Here is a 6,000-nt window from a genome sequence, read left to right as displayed (position 1 = left end):
TTGAATCAATCCATCATCTTCTTCTCTTGAGCTTTGTGAAAGGAACCTTCACATATAGATAGCATGCTATCTTAATGTCCAGTGGGGATTTCACTTAGCTTTCTTAATCAACTCACACCATATTCATGAATCTTAAAAAAGGAACAAGATAATCCTACATCATATATTCTTTTCTTTTATGAATGAGCTCATACTTGATTTGAATAATCTTAATTTTCTTTTAACAATTATATTTATAACTTTCTTTTTACAACTAAAACTAAAAATTACTCTAATTATAGAAATTTAGAAATTAAACTAGACAAAAAAGATTGTTTTAAAGCAGAAAAATGGAGTGTTAACAGTTAATGGGGCTCGTGCATTTCAAAAGGATTCTGTCATGTGGTAAAGTGATTGTTTTATTATCATCAAAACTTTATTGATTAATGGGGCTCGTCTATTTTAACACTATGCACTCTCACTTTCACATTCATCCACTAACATGAAGGGTATCTATAGTAGGAAGTCTGGTCTTACATTTAATCTTAGAGGTGGGACTTGCAATTGAAATTTCTTGTGTTAATGTTATTTTCCCTTGATGATATTGTGGTTGTTAATATCCAAATTTGATGGTATCTTTGATGATATTCGATTGATATCTAATATGGTTAACATTTTGCATTCTTTAGTTTAAATAAAATTTTACCTTATTTTGATGGAATTTGACTAGATGTCAACTCCTCATTTCCTTCCTTTTTATTGATTCTTAAGCATTTTAAAATATTTAAAGCTCACAAACCAGCAATGAGAATAGAAAATAGAAAACAATAGTTTTTGGATTGTAGATATGAGACCTCCCTCTCTAGCTTACACTCATAAGAAAACAATATTCATTATTAAAATTCCAATAATTTGAATATTGTGTTTGTAGTCCTTAAATGTTACATTATGACTATTGTCTTTAGTTAGGTTCACTTGATTGATAACATTTTGGTCTATCAAACAAACTATTTATCCTTTGTTTAGCTCACCTTTTATTGTTGCTAGTTAGGTTCACTTGTTGATTTAGAATGGAAGTAACCTTTTGTCATTCTACCTTAATAATGAAGAATGCTTGAAAAAGTAATCACTTTAACCTTAACTTAAAATGACAATGATTTTCTCCTCTCTTATAAAGCAATAGAAAAATACACCAAAGTCATGGCTTAATTTGAATAACTTTCAGAAAAAGCATCACATATACTACCATATGATTCAGTTGGTGTCATATTTAGAAAAGAGCACCTAGGTTGGATTAAACGACTCTCACATGGACTTTGTCCTACCCTACCTTTTAAGCAATCCACTTCAAGATTAAATGGTATGAACTTTGCTTCATCTGGTGCAATTTCAACAAATATGGAGAACGAGGTTGTGAGGATGGAAAATGAGCTTAAAATTTTCAAAAACGAAATGTAGATTTTGCTTGCCTACATCGCTTCTAGAGAAGATGTTCTAGAAGATGTCCTTGTAACGATTGTTGGTTTGGTACATTCTTTTGTCAATGAGGTATAATTTACTTAACATTGCTCTCTTAAGTTATATCAATAAAACCTTACTTATATTCTTTATTTATTACAAGCACATAATGTTGGAACTAATTTGTCATCTCCAAATGATATAAGAAGATCAAGTGGAGGAACCAAGATAGATTAACAATGTGTAGTTTTATTTTTTATATATATTTATTTTGAATACAAGCCCAAGTTTCAAGGAGAAAAGATCAAGGCTTTGAATTACATCATGGCCTAAATGAAGAAGGACTAATGCACCACTTTGTTGCAATTTTTTAAAGTTATTAGTTTATTTAAATAATGGCCCAATCATTTGTAAAATTGGTTGACCAAATTATATTTTGGCTTAATCAATTAATGGGCTCTCATTTGGTTTTATTTCAAGTTATAATAATGGCCTAATTGAAAACTTAGTCATCAGCCTTTGGGAGACCTACAGGATGCATAGCTGAATGCTTTTGGGTTGCCATAATTTCAGTTACAATCAAGGATTAACTAGTGGGATCATTATTAACTTAAGTTGGATTTGTAATTCTATTGGTTAAAGCTTCTATATAAGCTAAACCATTTTTATCAATGAAGACAAGTTGAGTTTTATTCAAAAATATTAGAGTTTTATCTCTTATATCTTAGTGAGAGTGATTCTCCTATGTTCTTGAGTGATTCAAGAACCCCTTGGCTGTATCAAAGGACTTTCCTATCCTTTATGTGTTGCCTCCTTTGGAAAGAGTGATTCTTTCCTTCCACCTTTTATATTCACCTACTATTCTTTGTTCTTCACCTAAATTTAGAAAATCCAATTCTACCCAGATTTATCTCGTGGTCATAGCTCTTGCTAAACTCACCCAAAATTAGTGATTCTTAAGCCTAAATTAAAGTTCACAACGTGAACTTTCATTTCATTTTGAAATCACCTCAATTGGAGTTCTATAGCTCGAGATATTGACGTTTCTAAACTATTGTCCAAATTGGAATTTCAGCCACTTTTCAATTCACCCTTTTCACTAATTTTCCAAGTTTCCTACAACGTTCTAACCTTAAAATCCTAAATCATCCCTTGTGCAAATGGGGTTCCCATCAAATATGTGATCTATTCGACTCATTTCCATTGCTTAATTTTGCAATTGTGTTTTTAACCATTAATTATGTTAGCCAGGGTTCGTAATTTGGGATTTCATATTCTACTCGATCATTGTGCATGATTTTAGTTTCTACATTCAATAAAGGTCATTTCGCATCGTTCTACATCATGATAACATTACATCATTCATTTTATGATGAATTTCGAAGTTGTCTTGTATCTTTCACTCATGCACACTCATGAACATTCATTCATAATTAGATTTTCTGCATATCATCTTCTAATCTTGTTTCCAATAGGTACATTCAGTTAATTCGTGCATTATAGGCATATTCTGATTAGGTTGCATGTAGGATTAGAGTATTGATTAATTGATATGCATAAATTAGATTGACATTTCCACAAACACTTTGCATACATTTTAGTTTTTTTAAGCATTTTATTGAACACCTTGAATACATACATCTCCATACCATTTTCAGTAGTTTTAGCATTTATTTTAGTATACTTCATCTAGATTTCCTCCATTTCACGAAACACACTCAAGAATCATTTGAAGTTAAATTGCCTTTCCTAGGATTAATCCTTGGTTAATCACTACACTATATTCTTAATGAGGAAATCAAGTTTTAACTAAATCTGAAGTGACTAGAAGGTTTATCAAACCCGATAACGAGTAGAATAATATGCCCAAAAAACAACAAATCTCGCTAGGAAATACTTTAACAATGGCTCTGATACCTTGTTAAGAAGTGGACTTTAAGCTAAACTCAGCCTCACAAAACCGGCTTGTAATGTGAGGTTTGCACCCATATATATACTCTAAATTGGTGTTATCTCTAGTCGATGTGAGACTTCTGACACTCAGCTTAAAGTTATTTATCCTTTTTATCTATATACATAATTGTAAATGCTAAGTAAGAAATTATTACTTAATTTCCTTTTCCCATTATTATTAATCGTTTATTGTTGAACTATTCATTTAACGTAAAATGCTACTTTAGATGTTGAATCATAAACTATTACCCCTTAATAACTAATTTTAAATTCTTCATAATAAATTCTATTCGAATACTAAAAATCCTCATAAAAAGATTAATAAAAATAATTCGTCCATTAGAAAAATGCCTATAAATTATTTATTTTTCAAATGCTTAAACATCTTTATGTTGGGTTTTACATCATGTCAGTTATTCTAGAAATCCAATTTGACATATTTCTTTAATGATATAATACAATCTTCAATAATAGCTTTTTTAATAGGATTTGACATTGTCTTATAACATATCAAGAACATTCTTCTATAATTTTAGAATACTTTGAGACACTTAATTAGAGAAAAAAGTTGTTCATATATAGTGTTTAAGATGTGAGGGTGAGAATTTGTTAAATGTACATTAGATTTGATATCTTATTGATTTATAGGATTTTTTTTTTCAGGTTGCAAATGTGTTAAGGGTATCAAAATCAATAGATCGAAGAAGATACCAAGATAAATACATCGAAATGAATAAGATAAGTGCACCAAAAGATGATGATAGATAAGAGAGGATTAAGAAATGCATGGTGACACATGGAATTGAATAAGGGAATCGAATAAGGAAATTGAAATAAAACAAGCATAGAAGTGAAAATTGAAGAATAATTGAGAAAGATGTTCACTAGAGAAAATTGAAAGATGGATTATGCAATATCGAAATGAGAGTTCAAAATAGGTGACAACCTTAGGCCTCCCTCCTGGCAACAATGTTTTTATGTTGCTTTGGTGTATGGCAGTTGGTGTGCTTACATGTGGTGCAAGTTGTTATGTGCTTGTTTGTAGTGCGAGCTAAGTTGTGTTGTGACATATGTTTAGGATTCTTATCCTCTTCTTGATAGTGTAACCTTGTGTTTGGATGAAGCATTTCAACAATGTTGAGAAATTGAAATGCATTGTATTTGAATTGCTTGTAATTAAATTACCTTCATTTTCCAAATAACTTGTTTGGATAACGAAATTAAAATACTTGACATTTCAATTTCTTGTTTCGATAAAATAATTGAATTTCTTGTGAGATAAAATTTCATTTTAACAATATTTATTTTAGGCTTAATTATATTTTGAGTTCATGATAAATTTGGAAACGGACCCGTTTACCTCTTTCGGGTCGTCGGGCCTGCCCTCCCTGTACGGGTCATCGGGCTTGCCTGACCTGTTTGGGTCGTGGGGCCCACCTAACCCGTTTGTGTCGTCAGTCCAATCTGGTCTGTTTGGGTCGTCAGGCCCACCCGGCCTGTCTGGATCGACGGGCCCACCCGACCTATCTGGCTTGTTGAGGCGTCGGCCTAACTCATCAAGCTCGCCTATGGACTAAGTCAAATTTACAACACAACTCTACCAGACAATTTAGAGTATGAGAAGAATTTCAAATTCCACATATTTTGAGGTTATTTGAATTTCTACTAATTTAACTAACTAAAATACTTCAAAAAAATGCTTGCATTTTAAATGCTTTTTAATTTTTCTATCCAAACAAAACATTTCATTACAAAGAAATCTAAATTATTCAAAAAAATTAATTACTTCATTAAAATACTCTATCCAAACACACCATAAGAGAATTTGTGGTGTATGCTTGGAGTGGTTTCACATGGTTGATCACTTACATAGGTGCTTAGAGCGGTGCACTAGTTAGATTGATTGGAGCAGGGTTTCGTCACGTGGCTGAAGGCTTGCGACTGGTGTAAGACCCTCTAAATTTAATTAATTAAATAAATAATTAATTAATAAATGCTGGTATTGGGAGCCTTTATGACATTAAATGTTGATTGTTGTGATGTGGAAAAGTACTAGCTCAAATGGTTGAGAGTACTTGATTGTATGAGAGGACTTGGGTTTATGTCTTATGTATGCCATTTATGTGTTATTTAATTAATTATTATTTTAATGATATGCTTGATCATGATGGGTGACAATATAATCCTAGAATTTTAAGAATTATCATGAAACATGAATTGGTTGAATGATTGTCCATTGATTTGACATTGGCATGGTTATGGGTTCGAACCTTGGTATGTCCAAATTAAACTTTCTTTTTGCCAAAATTCTTTTTGGCATGAATGTGAAAGGCTAGAAACCCTAGTTGAGCCAAGAGGGACTGGAAAAACAACCACTAAGAAAGACATAGGGAAGCCTTGGGAATTGTCCAGGAATCATTTTGAGAGCAAAAACAAGTTGCATTTTCGTGAGGAATTAAGAACTATTTCAGAAACTGCCTGACGGTCCTTCAAAGCCGCCAGGCGATTTATACCATTTTCTATGCATTTATGGGTTCCTGAGAGGAACTGTTGGTGGCACGAACTGGGCCGTCAGGCAACGTGTGTTGTTCAACCTAGTTTCTGGGTTTT

This window comes from Vigna unguiculata, chromosome 11, assembly GCF_037176805.1.
Source record: "Vigna unguiculata cultivar grain cowpea cultivar isolate G323 ecotype 2 chromosome 11, ASM3717680v1, whole genome shotgun sequence".
Lineage (NCBI taxonomy): Eukaryota > Viridiplantae > Streptophyta > Magnoliopsida > Fabales > Fabaceae > Vigna > Vigna unguiculata.
Note: the sequence above shows the minus strand (reverse complement) of the source record.